Source organism: Melanotaenia boesemani, chromosome 22 (assembly GCF_017639745.1).
Source record: "Melanotaenia boesemani isolate fMelBoe1 chromosome 22, fMelBoe1.pri, whole genome shotgun sequence".
NCBI lineage: Eukaryota > Metazoa > Chordata > Actinopteri > Atheriniformes > Melanotaeniidae > Melanotaenia > Melanotaenia boesemani.
In genome coordinates this window covers 19,679,938-19,700,328 of record NC_055703.1, presented here as the reverse complement: position 1 = coordinate 19,700,328, position 20,391 = coordinate 19,679,938, and the positions used below count along the sequence as shown (strand labels likewise).

The 20,391-nt window shown below is 38.1% G+C and overlaps 1 protein-coding gene across 1 annotated transcript in view; it reads right to left on the bottom strand.

Moving 5' to 3' along the window:
* Positions 1 to 17,655, bottom strand: part of LOC121634256 (disks large-associated protein 2-like) — a 96,639-nt gene extending 78,984 nt beyond the window's left edge. Inside the window, exon 1 of the mRNA XM_041976792.1 lies at positions 17,321 to 17,655. The gene's annotated coding sequence lies outside the window, so the exon portion shown is untranslated. The remainder of the gene's footprint in view (positions 1 to 17,320) is intronic.
* Between the last annotated feature and the right edge of the window lie 2,736 nt (positions 17,656 to 20,391).

Genomic DNA, 20,391 nt, shown 5'->3' with positions numbered 1-20,391 from the left:
TTCCATTTAATCACAGGCCTGTATGTTTGCAGGAATGTCCAGATACACAATTACTAACAAATAGCTGTTTGGTCATAAAACAAATCTAACTGCAAATGTCATATTTTGAGGTGACATTCAGCAGGCTCATGACAGTTTTTACCATTTGAAAGGTAATCTAACACTGCCCATTTACTCTTATGCCTTCTGTCTATTCAGGCTTTTTGACTGTGTACCATAATGAAATGGCCATGATTGCTACGCAACTACTGCTTCATATGGCAAAGTTGATTTTTCAGCCAATAGTTTGTAATTAGCTGACCTGTTTACCTCTGTGTGTGAACAATAGGACATTGTAGCTAAAGGTAAGACAGCAACATTGGAGGAGGAAAGCTTTGCAAATTGTGCAAAGGGAGTAATGTTCTACTGGTGCTGTTGCAATTCCCCTCAGTCTAATGAAAGTAGTTAGATTAGTACACATAACTCCAAACTGCCCATCTCTGAATAACATTTAAGACTTAATTGCACCTCCAGTGCATCAAAGCAAAATGTGATCCTTGAGTGACCCATCAGTTAAACCTCTGTGGATTTAATATGAGGTTCAGCCAGTCTGGAGAATGTTACATGGCATTTTGTGAGCCATGCCAGCAGCAGGAGGGTGACTTCATTATTTAGAAATTTAGCCAGTGGAGCCCAGTATTAATCTGCTATGTATCTTGTTTAACTAGGTGGTAGTTTGTCAGAAAGTTTTTGGCTTTAACTTATGAGAACAATGAAAAATGGAAGGTCTGAATTTCTCTCACATTACAGGGCTAAATTGTAAATGCATCTTGGAGACTTGTAAGACTTGGCTATCAACTATGCCTTTACGGCATCATACCTAATCATCATCCTTTGTTCTCTGTACAGCATAGTCCCTAGTGAGATGAGAACTGCTTGAACTGCCTTTTTTAGCAACAAAAATGCATTATGATAGCCACTCTGTCAGTTCCACATTAGATGCAATACAGGCAAGGCATCACTGACTCATCACAGTTCCTCCAGAGCTAATGGACAGCTGGATGAGGGAGTCCATGCCATGCAGACAGACCCAGGCAGCCCAGCCCTCTCCCCCAAGGTCACAAGCAGTCTCTTGTTGAGCACTAGCACCCGAGCAGCAGATGGGGATGAAATTATGATCCACAATTACTCATCCAGCATATCAGATGGGTGTCCTTTGTTGTAGGGATTGCAGGCTTGCAGGGATTTTGCTATTAGATGTTCATGCTGTTTTTGTACAGAGATATTTGCATAGCTAAGTATGCTTTTGTGGTTCTGATTTTTTTTTTTTTACAAGTTTGTGCAACTATCTTCAGCTAATATTTCTTGACTAATTCAACACAATCAAAGTTGTCTATTAGATGTAACGGTTGTTATTTCTTTAAATATTTAATATATCCAGTTGGTTATGACAAACATAATTTAAAAGTGTAACAACAAATCCTCACATTTTTTTTCAATCTAGAACAAAGATACTGGATTTGTTATATTTTTGTAAAAAAAAAAGTTGTAAATTGTTTAGTAAGAATGTTGCTGATGGAGGTTGGTCAATTAATTATTTACTAAATAAATATTTTGCAGCTGATAAATTATTGCAGAATATTTATCCATCCATCCATCCAACCATCTATCCATTTTTTTCCATGATTCAAAAAGGAGAGACACTCCTCTTCCCAGTGACACTCCAGCTCCTTCTAGGGGAACCCGAGGCCTTCCAAGGCCAAATAATCCCACTGGTGATTCCTAGGACTACCACAGGGTTTCCTCTGACTCTTACATCACTTCCTCTGGCCCTTTGTTTTAATTAATATTTATTTAAGTGTCCAGAGTATCTACATACAGCATATAGCTCTAAAAGGATACAGAGGCACAATCATACAGACGTGCAAATTCTCAGTACTCCCAATATTTAAGTCCACAGAGAGGGTGGTCAGAAACAGAAAAAACATGCCATATATTGAAACCAAGTTTAAATTTTACTCCATTGTTTGCATGAAATGCTTTTGTCTGTGCAAAAGATCCAACTTATTTTATCAAGCTGCGTGGATATTTTAATTAATTTAGTCAATTTCATTCTTTGTTGCCCATCTTGGTTAATTTGTCCACATACCAGGTAACTTTTTTATTCGTATTATTATAATTGGATTTTAATGTAAGAGCAAATTTTGGCATGCATGAGATAAATGTATGTACCCAAAGCCAGCTGACTATAAAAGGTCTTTCACCCTGAAGCCACAGTACATTGTAAACAACACAGCACCCGCTCTTTGCTGCAGGAGCTCCTGATTTACATTTCAACTACTGAGTAATAATGTGAGTTTAGACTTCACAGTCTAAAAATTTATATAAGTTATTATAAAGTGATGAAAAGTTGTCATCACTGTGTGTTTTTGAGCACTAAGTAGAACCTCTTAATTTGCAATGTCCGACTATCAATAATCAAAGGAACTCCAAAAAACTATACATTGCTCTTTCAGGTGCCAATCTCCTGTTATCATGTACGATAGCTCTAGAGCACATTTGTACAGGACATACTTACTTTGCCTCTTGTTCACAAATGAACCAAAACATGGAAAATTACTGTATCTTGTGTGCAAAAAGTATCCAGATTTTCAGATACATCAAAAGTCAAGGAAACGGATACCTTGTCTCAAAGGTATTAATCCAAGTCCAATAACCAATTATTTAACTGTTTTGTAACAAATATTAATTTAAAAGATACCTAATAAAAAGCTATGGACCCAAAAGTGCAAGGTAAATCATCAATCTCAAAATTTAAGACTCCGTTTGCAGATTTTTCTGGTCATTTTCATGCAACTTGGAGTAACAAACCTTCAGTGTTGCAAGACAGTATTGCTATAGCAACCAGGGGAAGATGAAAAATGGATATGGACTTCATGCAAATGCTACAACAGAAGCAGAAGCTTAGTCACCATCCACCCCCCTCAAGTCCACAGACGCATAACATACTGCCCTGCATCTCAGGAGGCTACCAAGGCCTTGCCTTGCCTTGCCTTGGAGTTCCCTCTCTAGCTATGGGATGTCTTTGTGAGTGAAGGACTTAAGCAGAATGGGAGGAATGGACATTTTGCATCCAGTACACAAAAAGGAGGAATGGAACGTTTAGAGGCGTGTTCAAGAAAATAAGCCAACATTAATTGCTTAAGCCAACACAAATATTTAAAACTGATTTTTTTTCTTTCTTTATTTATTAGTGTAAAAACAAAGAAAAAACCATAACAGTATATTTTTGTTTAGATGGATACTAATAGACCAAGCCCTGTGGACAGAGACAGCAAGACCTGGCTGAGCGTTTTCTCTGCTGTCACTGTGTATCTAGGCAACAGTACACCACCACAATTATTACATCATCTGGCAGAGAGGCCTCCCATGTTTAAATCTCAAAGCAACACTTAACTGGGCTTAGCAGGGCAGAGGACAGAAGCAAAGGGTGTAACACATGTAGAGAGGGGAGAATGAGAATAGGCCAGAGGGTAGTGGAACAGAGAAGCTTGCGAGAGCATACAGTTTGTCTCACTCCAGGCCATCCTCTTCCTCAGTTGAAGCATTTTATGCAGTAGCACAAGCATGATTTTTTAAATTTTGAGGCAGTTTGTTGAAAAGCAATGCAAATGCTATGATGTAAATAAATTGTAACCTTGAATGGAAATGTGAAGGGAACTGCACCAGTTAAATTGTGAGGAGTGTGCCTGACTTCCCTTAAATGTTTTCTTCATTTATATTTTAAGCTTGTTTCTGAGTCCCTCAAACTTACGGCATTGTGAAGTAAAATGTGACCAGCATTAACTACTTTGTTATTTTTTAATATAAATAACTGAATTATACTATTTATATAAGTGTTCAAATCCATCCCTTTAAATTGTTTTCCGTACTGTTGGCATCAATGTTGGGCTCAACTCTTAACACACTTAACTTTTCTTTGCAGGTTTCTCCCATTCTTCTTGGCCGCAGTGATCAAGCTCAACCTGTTAAAAGCTGAATGTCGTTGCCCAGCTATTAGGTCTCTTTTTAAGACACTTCACTGCAGGGTAATCTTTTCTTGCCCCTCCAGAAGACTTTGTTAATGTAATTAAAGAAACTGAAGGGCCACAAACTGTACATTTGGCTAGCAACCTCCATTATACAACTGTACAATCATTCAAGTATTTCTTTTCACCAAACAGCCTGTCCTGTTTTGTAACTGTACCACAGCATGCAACTAATTTCTGTTAAGATTTATGAGATGGTTGGGTGCTTTATTGGGGTTTTTATTTATTTATATTTTTTGTCAATGAAATGTTTGTAGCACAGTTAGCATACTTAGCTGAAGGATTTCAATTCATTTATCTACAGTTGTGCCAAATCATAATTGGTCCTTCCATCACAACAAGCAACTTTTCTACCCTACCACAGGCAAAGCCCTGTAATGTGCCCAAGTTTATAAGCACTCTGGAAAAGGGTTTCACTTTTGATTGATCCACATTTCATCTGTATCCATTATTCCATCTATTTTGACTTTTCCCACATCATGACCATGTCATCACAATGTTTGACTTTAGGGATCGGATGAATGAAGACTTGTGGCTGAATGTATTTTTCATTGTTTCATGAGATGAAAAGATTTTACTTCTCCTGGTTTGATTGCCATTCAGAAGCTTCTTTGTAGCCCATCAAATAAGAGACATGGCTTCTGATTCACCATGCTACAAATAAAGCCTGGTGGTTGTTTTTTTTTTTTTTTTGTTTAGTTTAGTAAGTCTGTTATTGGTTTAGAATCCCCTCTTTTTCAGAATAATGAAAACTATTGTAGTTTTGATTATTTTAAATGTTTCTAAAATGTCCTTGAATGTTGTCTCACAGGTCCATGGACAAAATTATCACATTTTCATTTCTTTAAAACAAGCTGTTTCTATTCTAAGGTGCTTCTGGTCCACTGGCTCTGTAGCAGTCTTTGGGTGTTTTACCCCCTCAACAAAGTTATTCTTGCATAAGGGGAGAAACAAAAAAGGCCTTTAAGTTGTAATCTGCAGTTTATCCCATTGGATGTCACCACATCAAACATATTTCACCTTTAACATAAATAAGGCAGAAGAAGATATTCAAGAAAACTAATTTAAAACATATAAATGTGATTATGTAATGTAATGTACTAAAAAACTATTAACTATATACTCTAATCCTATTATACAAATTCTTATTCAGCTGGGCAACATCCATTTGCTAATGCACAGACCTGTAATATTGCACCTTTATCTAGAGGCTTTCAAACATACATTATAGCCCTTATGTAAGTATTCACTATACCATAAAATATCTTGCTGGGGACTAAAATGGTGCTCATTAAGGTCATCACTGAATCACTGAGAGCTATTGTCAGTAAAAATATACTTACTGTAGGTTTTTACAATAACGCTATATAGCTGGAATTGAGTTTCTTTATGTCAAGTGCAAGAAAATGGCTTTATCCTGTGAATTGGTGCTATAAAACTAAAATATAACATTAGTGAATAGACTGACAATACTCTAACTGGACCAAGAAAACACACCAGTGTGATTACTACACTTCATCGCCTTCTTGTTTGTAATTGGATTATTTTAAGATTGTAAAACAGGTTTCTCTGGCTCTAAACTGACAAGCTCCAGTCCTGCTAGGGGAACTTTTACACTATAGTCAGAATGCCTTGGCGGACCAACCAGATGCTCTTACATGTTCCAAAATCTAGACATAAAAACAGAAGTCATCTTGTTTTTGTGGCTGCTTTTAATTTCTGGAACAACTTAGTGATTGATATAAATACTAATCAAATTGAGAAATTTCAGGACATTATTAAAAAAATCCACAAATTTTTCCCTCATTGACAGTCGAATTTGACACCTTCTTTTTTATCCACTGTATTATACTATGCGTAAACCAGAATATTATTTTGTTACATATAGACGAAAGAAATCGTGAACACATCAGGATGTCATTCTCTCTCCTCCTACTTGCTTTCACCAGTCTTTTTATGATTAATAAATTTAATGCATCAAGCAGGCTAATAATTAAAGCCGTTAGTCATGCCACCAAATGACTATTAGCTGTACTTACTCACTACTTAATCAGTATCCAAAAATAAGAGTCTGATTGTGTGCACAAGATGTCTTCTTCAGCCAACTTTGGTCTCTGCAGCTGACCAATGTTCAGGTTTTAGAGACATTTTTCTTCATACGTGCATTAGTAAATAAACATACAATACACAGGTGTTACTTAAGCCAATAAACAGCTCTGACTGTGGAGGTTTAATTGTTCTCCACAGAAATTGTTAGGCCAATATGCAGTTGTATCTGAGCTGCTGTAAGTGAGTCCCATCAACTACAGTGTGAACAGTTTAATGGAAATTAAAAGTCATAGCCAGTGATACAACTTACACATTAGAGTGATGTGTTTTTAATCCACTCTTCACATAGCTCAGTTTTTCATGTATTCAGCTTAGTCCGCCTCAACATTTACGGGTTAATACAGAAGATATTTCCTTATAACATAAAATCAACCTGACATATCTGCAGAGTGGTTACTATAACTCACCCAGTGACAACTTGTCCAGGTGCTCCAACTTTCACTGCTCACACTTTTTTTTGTTGTTGTTGTTTTGTTCATACAAAGGTTCGTTTTTATTCATTTTTGTCCATACTGTCAGACTGCTCAGATTGAACTGTGCATTTGCTGGCAGTTTGCTACCTCCTTACTTTTTAGCATTGCTTGGAAGGAAAACCAAAGAACCTTGCACACTGACATCTCTTGAATTAGACACAATTCTTCACACCTCTACTTAAATTGAGTTTACTGGTTCCGCTTATTTTCTTTTACAGGATCCTTTGTATCCATCCATTTTGATGTCATGCTGAGGCGTTTCAATCAGCTGTCTTTTGCTGCTCACACAGCAGTGCAACTCTGTCTCAAGTGTGTTTTGTCAATGTAGGACATTCAACAGAAGCTATTTTTCCTAAAGACACTGAGAACACACTGCAGTAACAACATTCTATTATAGATGCAACAGAGGGAGATAGAACAAGAACCAACTGGTTGTTCATAGGGCAATATTTCTTATTATGCTCATCAGTTGACACGATTGCCTGCTTTTGTCCTGCTTTCAGAGTGCTCTGGGTATAAGGGATTTATGCAGGGATACTGGGTTGAATAGTTCTAGAGGCAAATTAAATCAGAAAACTTCAGGCCATTAAGATCTTAATCCAAATATAAATTCATCTATTCATTTATTTCTTTATTTTACAGGCACAAGAGACAAACTAATTTGTAAGCTTTCATTGGCTATACAACTTCATAGTGTCATTTTATTGCATTTAGTTTTTAGTGTTGTTTTTGTTTTGTTTGTTTGTTTTAGGGAGCAACTCATGTGATATATACAGATTTTTTTTCTTTTTTCTATGCAGATTTTTCTTAAATTGTGTATTTCTGCTCTAAAAACAAAGTATGTCACTAAACATAAATAAAAAATGTAACAGTATTGGATTTGATACGCGTATGCACCCGACCATCAAGCGATATTAGTCGTTCAGAGAGGTACGTTCATTACAAACAAGTCTATAAATGACACAGTGCTTAGTGAATGATGCCTTGTTAGTTTTAAAGAAGCTGCTTTCAGACTCTGGAAGTCTTATGATTACATATCCATTTTTTTAATGATTTAGTGGCTAATTGAATTTCATTAGTTTAATTTGTTTCAGGCTGCACGGCGGTGTGGTGGTTAGCACCACAGCCTTACAGAAAGAAAGTCACTGGTTCGAGCCTCGGCTGGGGGGAGGTTCAAACCTGGGGGGGGGTGGGGGTCTTTCTGTTTATGTTCTCCCCGTGTATGCGTGGATTCTCTCCGGGTACTCTGGCTTCCTCCCACTGTCCAAAGCCATGCATGTTAGGTTAGCTGATCACTCTAAATTCTCCCTAGGAGTGTGTGTGTGAATGGTTGTTTGTCTCTCTGTGGTCCTGTGATTGACTGGTGACCTGTCCAAGGTGTACCCTGACTCTCACCTTTTAAAATGCTGGGATAAGCTACAGCTTACCCGTGGCCCGTAATGGATAAAGTGGTACACATAATAAATTAATCATTTCATTTAATTCACTCTTGTATGCTTGTGTATTGTATTTAGATTTTAATCTAATATATTAATTAACTGTAATTTTTATTAATGTAAGTATTCTTTCATTGGTTAAATAATTTTTTTTTATTTTATATTATTTTATTCACCCTGCATGGAGAGCACTTTTATAAGAATATATTATATTAGCAACTTCTGAAAAATAGAAATAGTAAAACATTAGAAAACTTGTGGGTTTTTGGTTTTGTTTTTTGTCTTTTTTTATATCTTAAATGCATAAAACAATTCAGGTCTGAGAAAAAAAAGAGAAATAAGTAGTGATTTTGTTGATTAATTCTGTATCTAAGCTCAGGCTGTCTGCGAGCACTGATCTCATTGCCCCAATGGCCCCAATTTTTATGTACTGAAAGATTAAATGAGACCAGCAACTGTTGTATCACAATGCTTATGTTATCTATAGGAATACTGGAAAGAAAGCGATCATTGGCCTAACTTTTAAAGAGATGCCCTGGTAACTAAACAACCAAGAGGAATGACAACACTAACTGGTCAGAGGAGGTAGCAAACTGCATCCTTTCACACCAGCTGGGTGAGTCACCTCCTGACCTTCTCATATGTTTATCTGTAAAATCCTGAACTGAATGATAGATATTGGTACTCTGCATGAAAGTATTTGGATTTTTGGTGTTATTTGGTTATGTCACATGGTTTGACACACAGAAAACACACACTGGTCTTTAAAATGTTCAATGTAAAACCTATGAGCGATGATAATAATCTACATGGCTTCATCTAAATGATCTCGTCTGGATTAAGTAAAAATTTATGTGTAAAATTTCAGAAAGAAACGCACTGACCTACCCTCTGATGGTAGCTGTGGTACTGTGGCTACTCTAAAATATAACATCTGCAGCGCTTTACTGAACCTCTGCTGTCCCTGTAATATTTTAAACCTCTAGTTTATTATAGATAAAGGCCCTTCTGTAGTCTGTTCCAAAAATTCGATGGGCATATGCCAACACTTTATCCCTCTGTGGGCTGACATGAAACACAAGACAGGCAGAATTTTCCATAATTAGTTTTGAATTAAACTATCGCCACCAGCAGGGTGCCAGACTCTGCTGTCAGTGCTCTCACCTCAGTGTGCCATGACACATTACAGGGCAGGCCACAATCTTTAAACATCTCGTGTTTCTGTGGTGACAAGCTGATCAGTGTTATCCCACACAATTAAAATGATCAGTGAATGCTGAGGCTGCTAAAAGGCCTCAAACTAAATTATCAAATGAATTCAATAACCCAGCACACACACACACACAGGATCAACGTTCTGAATTTTTTTTTATGAAAAATCTGTTTTAATCAGCTTATCCAGAGCTGTAGTGAATAAAATCCAACATATGCATGTGTATTGTAAGAACAAACAAACTGATAAATGGACTAAACTGTGAGCTGAAATATTCTGCTTTCATGCTTAAGTTGTGCTGATGAGCTAAGTGTTTACTGTTCAGCCAGGCTGAGACCGCTGAATGCCAGCAGCCTGCAATAGTCAAGTACAATCCTTTTTAGGCTGTTTCCGAGTGGGCAGAGCCATTTCATTAAAGGCTGGTTAGACATTTGCCAGCTTGATTTAAAAGTCAAAAGAAAGGTTTGTGCTTTTGTTTGTCGTAAGGCAGGTACCAAAAATATGGATAGCAGTCTTAAACTAAATTAAATGTCCCCTTCATCACTAAATAAATTAACTTTGGATAGAAAAATTATGTTATTTAGATACAGAAGCTTTTTTTCCCCTAGATGTCTGCATTTTAATGCTATTTCTATAAAACACCTGCAGTACACCTTTTTAAATAATCGATATAATTATGCTCACATGATGCAGAAAAAATCTGACAAGGAACATGGGAGCTTACAGCTGGGTACATCAGATAAGCTGTTCACCCCTGCCATGCCCTCCTTGCGTTTTATCCTGTCTGTGGTACTCCGGAGTCCCCTTTGGCCTGACTGGACACTGGTGTAGCACATTAATATTAGCACTCTGAATTCCCTGTGTGGACAAGTACCACCTGGCAGCCACTGCTGCCCCGTGTGAGTCTGAGCACTCTGGCCGTTAACACACAGCAGGTACCACGGCACTTGCAAAGGATCAGGCAGGTGTGGTAATGTTGTCCTTAATGTCTGCACACACATACACTGACGGGTACTGATCCTATAAACTCCCCAGAGTGTGAGGCTGAGATGACTGCTGCCACCCAGCTTCCTCTCAGGCTAACCCTGCACTCAGGATTATTATCTGCTTCACATGAAGACATTCACTGTATACTGCCAAGAATAACAAACACACTAACATGTATTCTATGCATGATGTTTAAACAGTTACAACTTTTGTTGAAGAGCCTGGGTTTGAGCCCCAGTGAAACCAAAGTTTAGGATTAATGAAGTGATACTGATTTTGACAACATCCACTCCAAAGAATCATCACAAATAATTACCAGAATTTGAAAGTGGAGTGTTGTGTTGGTGTGTTGTATATTCTTGAGCAGGGGTGTCAAACTCAGATCTTTAAAGGTCACTATCCTGCAGATTTAAGACTCAAATTAATGAACATCAAACTATTGAATCAATTTGATTTGACCCAGGACAGTGGCCCTTAAGGACCAGAGTTCTACAGTGACCAGCAAATCTTGGTTGATGTATGGGATGCCATCCCACAACAGAATCCCATCAGCATCAGGAAGAGGTGCCAACTTATTGTGGCTGTTGTGTTAAAGTTCATACATTTACGGTTCACCACATATATGGATAATATAGGATAATAACAGATAATAAACAAAATATACAAATCTATGTATGAGCAAGAGAGAATAAGTAAGAAGAATAAGATATAGAAGTATATAAATTTAAATCAGAATTTGCATTATCAAATGTAGGAATAACAATGTGCAAACCAAAATAGAAATTAAAAAGTACAATAAAATGGCAAATGGATATAAGCAATAAAATAATTACAAAAGTCATTTTTAGGGCCTAGCTTAATGATGTACATCAGAGGTCCCCAACCCTGGTCCTCAAGGCCCACTATCCTGCAGGTCTTAGATGTCTCCCTGTTGCAACCCACCTGATTTAAATTAAATGGCTCTCTGACAAGCTCTGCACAAGTCTGCTAACGAGCCATTAATTTGAATCAGGTGTGTTGCTACAGGGAGACATCTAAGACCTGCAGGATAGTGGGCCTTGAGGACCAGGGGTGGGGACCTCTGATGTACATGATCCTTCACCAGAACCAGGCAGTAACAGCATACTGTCAATGAGTCAAAGAGCAGATTTACTCCTCAGAGAACGACGGGCTGTGTATTGCTATTGAAGAGCGTCAGGATTAGAAAGCTTGTTGCTACTGGGATTGCCCTGACCACCATACACTGGGGACTCTCTGTTCAGGTTGGCATTGAATCATTCTGTCAAGACAGAAAGATCCCTTTTGCAACTATTTTGGACACGCTTCTTCCCAGCGGTTGCTTCTTTGTCTGTGCAGAAATCACTTGTCACCTTTGTCACCCTGTAAGTAGGAACCACAGGTCTGTTTCACGATTTAAAGCCTGATGGCGATTCTTAGTGTGACTACATACATACTTAAAATGGCACATGCTGTATGTAGCCCAAAGAAAGCATTTAGTTTTTCAGTAAGATAATACAGTCCACAGATTACAGTTGACAGTTATTTTCCATATTCATTAGATCATCTTGTCTTTTCCCCTTTTGTTTCTCTCATGCTAACCTATCACTCTCCCCCTCAATCATCTCACTCGTCTCAGTGTCTCTTTCTGTCACTCTGACTCACCACAGGCACATGCTCACGCACTACTGTAGCTTTCAAGGTGCAATTCAGCCTCCATAACTCAGTAAGCACGTACACACTTGCACATTTTTGACAGATGAAATTCAAGATTAGCAGCTACTACTAGCAAGACACACCAGAAGACAGTATTACACATTGCCCAATCACACTGCTACTGATGCTGGCAAACACACTTAATACTAGTACAATAGCACAAGCACATCCGTCAATGGCACCAAACGTATCTGTATGCCTGTTAACACACCGTTAAATCCCACTCACACACACATACACACTCTGGCCCAGATCCATCTTATGAAGAAGCACTGTTTGGAGGAATGTACAGCAGAAGGGGGGAAAAAAAAGATACAGCTCCTGAGTATCTCCATGGAAACAGGCTGGAGAGCAGCATATCCCACTCAATGTACTGTCAGAGACCGAGGATGAATCCAGTCCTCGTTAGGGAAGCCAAACCACACCACACACCAAGCATTTGATTCCATTATCAATAGCGATGGCTTTTTCATATCTAAAATATGCACGCACAAACACACCTGGATGGGGAATTTCCTCATGCTCGGAGTGTAATACACTCCTGATAGATTAGTGGTCTTCAACACATGATTCTATCATCTTGTGATCAATGTGTTTTGTATAATATTCACTAATGCAGTGTCATTGTTACTCATCATGATTTTCCTGTGACACTTCACATTTAGCTGTCTTGAAAAGTGGGACGTTTTGAGTCAGATCTGAAAGTGTTGACATCACACAGATTTAACACAGAAAAGCAGGGGATTCGGTTCAAATAAACTCAGTGAATTTTTAAGAATTAGCTGTCAGTGACCTTCAAAATCCCACGAACTGAAAAGCTTCTGTGAAAGTGGCTCTCACTGTACGGCATGTACCCTGAGATGCATCACACTGCTGAAGAGGCTTCGTCTGACTGTTTCAAGCTGAAATTTAGTGACAATGAGGTTGTTCACATTTTATAAAACCTTCGAAGTAATTCAAGATCCAGCCACACAATTCATTTTAACACTCAAGGTGATACTAATTGTTCATGCTGGGACTGTTTGTTGTGTGGCCCCATTAGGAGGTCAGCATTCATCCAGATCAAAACTGGCCAAAAGAGAACAAATTTCCTCATTTACAATACAATAAACGCTGCTAACGATATCAGTCATGTTCTCTGATCGCCTCATCCAGCTCACTCCTTTGAATGCTCTCTATATTCACTCTTCTACTCACTCATACACCCACACTGCTTCACTCGCTACCTAACATGGTACTCAGAGGGATTAAAACTGGGAGGTAGAATTCTGGTTATTTCCATCCATCCAGTTTCTGTCCGTTTAGCAGGACTTAACATCAGGTGCCCAGGAACTGTTAAGATTAAAGAGCTGTGATTAAAGCTTAATGATGATTGTGGACTGAACCACGGCAGCAGCAAATGAATATATACTGTGCTGTAGACATGAAAAAACAAAACAAACTACTGACAAATTATGACTACAATGTACAAATAAAACTGATGAAGTTAAGAAAACTGATACATCTCCAGCTTCCCAGAAGTAAGGTTTTTATTAATTTCTATATTTAAGAAATCCATTGGTTTTAAGAAGAATAAATAGATGAAACAAGACGTGATTATTTTACAGTATACTTACATTTCATATGAATTAGTCATAAAAATATAAATGATCTGGTTTTATAGTGCTGCCAAAAAGGGAAAACACTAATTACAGACCAATGTAGCACAGCCACAGTTTAAAGATCTGCAAATTGAATGTGTGTAATGCTGATTTATTATGATGTTACGGTTATTTACCTTCCACACAAATGAGCAAACAGCATCTCTATCAACATTATAACAGGTTCAAGGAAGATAAACTTTTAAATCAAATACTGCTTTTAAATACTGGATTAATAATTATTTCCTAGAAGAATTTCCTTGATAGAAGCGATTTTTATCTGCAGCAGTCAGGTTACAGTGTTTGCTTTTGATTGGATCTGCATGTTATCTGATGGTATCTGAATAATATATTCCCCACTTATTATTTATATGCTGACACTGACGTGAAGTGTATGAAATAACATGATGCCACTACCACAATAGAAGATGACTAAACATAGAAAAGGATGTGAAGTTGCGACTTTGAGATCTAAATAGGTGCGCTGCTAAAAGAAACCCTATCCTGAAACATGAGGAGCAAAGTTTGTTGTAGGATCCTGGTGGATTGTGATTCTCTCATGTGGCTGTCACAGCAACAACTTTTCAGCATCACAGACGAGCCCAAAAATAAATAAATAAATTTAAAGAATTCACATGTACTTTGATGGGAGGCAATGAATCTGCCTGACAGCTAATGGGAAGTTAATCCATCCATCCTGACCTTCAAACCCCCACACAAAAACAAAGAAAAGATTCTATCAATAGTTAGCGTAGCGTGGCTTAATCCCAAAACCCAACATACACTGTAAGTAGATAAACAACAAGGGCTAAATAAACAAAATCTCCATTTTAGAAAAACCTGTATGTAATGCAAGTGCTTAGTTTAAATTATATATATATATATATATATATATATATATATATATATATATATATATATATATATATAAAGACAAACCCTAAACTAATCATCCAGGAGTCTCTCTTTCTAAATAGAAAAAGAACAAATGTGCAAAAGTTTGGGCACTCCTTCCTTTGTAGAGTCTCAGAACCTTTTTTACATATACTCAAAGATCATCAGCTTCTCTAAACAAATTAATGATCTAACATGTGGGCTAAGCTACAAATATATAAATCAGGCATATTGTAAAAAAAAAAGAAAAAGAAAAAGAAAAATCTGTCAAAACATTTGCAGTTTCCACTTTCTTAAATTCTGTTATCAAATAGGAGTGAAGAGAGACTGTGGAGTGCTTGACAGAACCTGGAGGACCAAGAAAACTTGTAGATATAATAACACTTCTTGGCAGAAAAGCAAAGATCTTCTTGTGACTGTAGAGAAGCTACAAAATGTTCACTCTGTTTCACTGATTAACAAATGGGATTAACTGTAGAGTTACCGAAAGCTGTGATCTAGTCACTAAAAATAACACCAGAAGTATGAAATGATGCATGATTAAGTTAGAGAGCTCACCACAGACGACAATACCGGGGGAATGGAAGGAACAATGGATATAAATAAATATCCACAAAGTTATTCAGTCAACAGAATGAAGCTGGATGGAGACTGGTATCTACAACATGGAATCTCATTCCTCAAATTTCACTGGGAACCAGTGAAAAGCAAACTGAAGCTTTAGGAACAGTACTCATTTTCCACTGACCTGAACATCCTTCACACAAGTTTTTAATCAATGTGAATCCAAACCTCATTCAACTGATAAAAACACCTTTCACCAGCAGTGTTATAATTAAATCATATCATGTGCTATTACTTGAGCGATCAGCCTCCCAGGTTAGCCATTAGTGGTCCTCAGAGGAAGACCCATCATCCTTGGTTTCAGATTTTTACCGTGTCATAATTCTACAAGATATTTTAGTCTGTAACTGCTTGATTTCCTTGAAAATGTATGATCTGCACTGGATTTATTTAAATGTTTTGACTACTAAACTTGCCCTGCCATTTATCTGTCATGCATACAAAGTTATCTAAAGAAATCCAATCATTGAGCAGAGGTAGGATTTAGTTGAGCTCATCTCTGTTGTCAAAATGTCGAATGCTGCTAGATCATTAAAAGTGAAGTCAGGATTTATTTAACTTAGTGTAATGACTGGAAACAGAAAGCAGCTAGCTTGGCTCTGTCCAGAATTGTCTTCTCCAAATCATAAAATGTTTCCCTCACCATCACAGCAGTACACATAATTCAGTTATTCGTGATGATGTTCTGTCCAGCCCTTTCATTTTCCCTTAGTAATACACAGTGTAGCCTTTAGGGGCTGCTGATGGAGCTTCCCACTTCTATTCTAGCTAAATGAAGCATTTCAGGATACGAGTGTATCTGCTGGAAAATCAGAGGAGGAAAAAGCCGCCTGGGAGCTGTGAGGAGCTAAAATGCTGCTCCTCAGAGATTCTCCACTGAATCCAAATGCCACGCATGACAAACGAACAGCCAGACACTTTGCTGCACAGGAAAGGAGCCTGATTCAGTCCACACAGCTGTGCGACTGTACCTGCATGCATGTATATATCTGAGGGTTTAGTGTGAGGGACTGTATACGTGAGTTCACAAGATTAATGCTGCCACTGAAAGTACCTCTCATTCTGTTGAAAATCACAGTACAATTATAAGAAACAACTAGACTATCTTGTTCAAAACTGAAAAATAAAATAAGTTAACAGTGCTTTGAGATTTTTTTCTTTTAGATCATGATCAATACATTTGTGTCTTTCAGGGTAAATGAACACAGGAGCATGATCGAGCGCAAGACTCTTCAAGATTACATCTCACACACTCATTCAGAGGAGTCCTTTAGTCCTGTCAAATAGCAAAATGAAGGATTTTTGGATATAACTGCAGCACCACCTCATAAATCTGACATATTAGACTATGTGTTTAGATGATGATGGTGATCAACCCTCATTAGGGTCACTTACACAATTAAGCGTTGCAGAGTAAAATCTGCATGTGGTTGAGAGATTGAAAGAGCTACAAGAAGGACTGCACCATTCAGCTTCTGGCTAGCAGGTTCCCCAAATCACAGAGTGATGGAGGAAGTTCTCCTGTACCTTCTCATCCTCTCCTGTCCTCATCCATCCTCCGGCTGTTACCTTATAATACCCCCTTTCTCTCCTCTCTTCATTCCCCCCATTTACTAATTACAAATAAGGCATGAAAGCACAGAGATTAACTGGAGGAGACGTTTTCTGTTACAACATAAGAATCAATTGTTGGTATCATAAAAGAAGACAGGGTGTCAGTTATTTTAAAGCCACTGACTCTGTCAACGTTTGTGAACATAAGAAGATCGATGAAAAGCTGTTTGGCCACACTGTCAAGACAAAAATCCCTTCGCTGCCCATCGAGAAGCCTGGATGAAGAGCAATCCCTCCCACCCTGCTGGATTCTGTTACACATAGACATTCACATACACACAAGTGAACAGATCACTGCAATTAATGGGGAGAAGAGAAGCTTTCGCCCCACAAGTGAAGCTGAACGTTTGTGCCTTTGAGAGCTTTGCCTGATTTCCATTGATCGCAGGAATATCGGTTACCTAATCTGCTCTGGCAACTTGTCTTCTACCTGTTAAATTCACATGCATGCAACGCTGTGACAGCTCCACAGAAAATGTCTCCAGAAAGAGTATTAAAAAAAATGAAGAAGAGTTTAAACGTTTTACTTGATGAGTCTGGATCTTCTTACCTTGTAGTGAGTCTATGTTCCGAAGACATTGGAGCACATATGCGGCGCGTTTTCACACAATGACAGGGAAGCAGCTGACAGTCATGCAAAGGTGTGTCACATCTGAGAACGGATGAGGGTAAAGCAGGATTTTTCCTCTGTTTTTCTGTTCCTTTCTTATGTTTTTCCAAACCCCCTCAGAGGAATGGAGCACTGACATAGGAGAAAGAAGAGGAGGAGGAGATGGAGGAGGAGGAAGAGGAGGAAGAGGTGGAGAAGGAGAAGGAGGAAGAGAAGGAGAGGGAAGGCTGAGGAGGGAGCAGTCTGCTGGGCTGCTGTGGATCACCTGGAGGAGTGTTGGGCTCCGCATTTACTCCTCCACTGCAGCAGTGAGAGGCAGCGGCGCAAGCTGCATGTTGCTCCCGCAGATCACCACAAAACAAGGACACGGAGTTTCCATCTGCTGGATTCAGGATTCTGCAGTTCTGTCTTCACACACTCCTATCCCCATCAGCATGCATGCTCATGCTGCCCCTCTCTGCATGTCTATCAGCATTCCCCTATTTTTAAACCTTTCCTTTACACTCTTTCTCTCCAGACAAGGTTTATTACAGTTCACAAACATGTTGCTATTTATTGTTGCTCTGTTTTCCTGATCTGCATCTTAAAACTAAGTGGTGCATGTGGATATGTATGGTACTCTTAACAACAAGGCTTCATAAAGCCTCAGCCAAACTCACGCTTTTCTCTGTGATGACATCACTCCTCTGACCAAAAAGGAGAGAGTCGTTTCCTGGTCTTATCAGGATCCTGCTTACATCACAGAGATCTGACATGTTTCTCATGCCATGTGCAGGTGTGAAAAGGATTCAGTCCATTGAGAAAGTTAAACAACACCGTGCAGCGAGACAAAACCAACGGTTCTGCTTCAAAACCAGCTTCAAGCTAACTATGACACCACCTCTTATCCAGACTAAACTAAAATCCATCTACTTGCAGAGCACTTGATCTCCAAGTTCAATCCTCCTCACATTCTCCTCACGTCTTCTTTGCTTCACCAACCTCTCCCCTGTCATACAGCACAGCAGCCTTTCAAAAACTAAGAGACAATCTGAGTGAGAAATAAATACTGATTGGGAAAGGATTGCAGTGATTTTAGGCAAAATGTATGACTCACTAGTATCATGAAAACCAGAGATGCAGACAAGAGAAATATATGTGCTTATTTTCTAGTGTGTGAAAAAGATGATCCAGGTTAAAAAGCTTAATACACACATATCTAAAGCTTCACCTGTAATAAATATAATTTATTTTCCCCATTCAGCTATGTACAACTGTATGTTTAGACTAACTGGTCATGGAAATTCATTAAAATGGGTCCCTATTATTTGTTGTTCACATAGTCACAAAACTTCAGCCCTGATTCATCAAATCTCCATCAAATACCTGAATCTATTAAACTGATGTGAAAACAACGAGCTAAATGTGCCACAAATCTAAAGAGGAAAGCTGTCTGGATCATGACTGACCTTAAACTTAAAGCTTTTACCCTTACACAGATATCTAAATTTAACCAAACTAATCTAACTGGGAAGACATTTAGGTCAGAAGAGCAGAAAATGTACTGAAATAAATCTGATTTGTGTTTTTGTTTGCATGTTATAATTAAAGATTTCTTCTTTAAAATGACTACGTTTGTGCTCTGGTGATTTAGTTCTGTTAAATCCCAACAATTTTACGTATTTTGTTTCTGCCTAAATAAACTTTTGAGTGATAAAAATCAGTCAAACAAGTAAATTAATTTTTCTGAGGCTACACTGCGCAGTCTGTTTTCATGAGCGAGTTTTATCAAAGTTATCAGACGGTTCCACCTAGTGGTGACATCCTGTTTTAGTTTACAAATCACAAGTCTAACAGAGATTACAACATACTCATTTTTGACATTTGAGCTCTTTTATCTGACAAAAAGTCATGAAAGGCATCGCTGTCCCGATGATGGGCTTGCTTGTTTTATGTTCCTTAAAACGATCCAACCACAGTCATTAACTTTCTTCCTCAACCTTGAGAAAATGATGACTAAGGAATGATTGTGAGCAAGTTCTGCAGGCGCTTGATAAAGCTGATAAAACTCTAACAATTCTTTAGGTTAAGCACATCAAACAAGCACAGAAGTTCGTGTTTCTGTGTTCAATTCATCTCAAGCTTTTGTGCTGACAAAGCCTGCAAAAACACAGCAGGACGTTAAACATGATTAACTCACTGATAATCTCCATGTGTGGCAGGGCTGAAACTCCACCATCAGCCCATTTGTAGCATAAAAAGACATTTTTAGAATATGATTAACACACATGATTTTTTTTGTTTGTTTTTTTGAGGTGGAGGTTGTGATTTACAACAGCGCAACAATAATAGAAACAAATTAACAACTGATGTTTGGATAAAAATGCAAAATACTCAACAGGATTATTAATGAGTAGATCTGACATGTGGCGAGTGCCTCTATGAAAATAGTCACAAATTAACTTAAAACATTTAATAATTGACCAGTTATGCATCAGCAAATACGTATCTATGCAGTATATGTTCTAGACTTGCATCATAAGAATATGCCACTCCATTTGGCAGAATCAGATGTTTTCAGGAGGTTGGCATGTTTTGTGTGAGAGGTAGTGCAGTTACAAGGCAAATATGTACACACACAGATTGGACAAATGGATATTGAAAGAATAATCTTTATGATCAAGGAGGAGAAAAAACTATCATGGCCTTCAATAAGACAGGGAAGCTAATTTTTGTGTGTTAAAAATGGAGGGGGCAGCAGTAACAGCTTCACTGAAACACAACATGCTGTTTGTACCCAAGCCTCCTTCTATTAGTGAGTCTCTGCTTCTTTATAAACATAAATAAATATAAAATTGAGAGATTTTGCTTTAATGATTTCATTTTGGCCTTTCGCTTCAAAAGCATATCAGTGGCAGTGATAGTATTTGAGGTTTGCACTGAAGTGAGGCAACGTTTGATCATCAGCAAACACGCAACAAAAAAAAAAAATGCTAGGAGAAAGGCTGCAGACCCCTGCAGCTCTTTTTCCT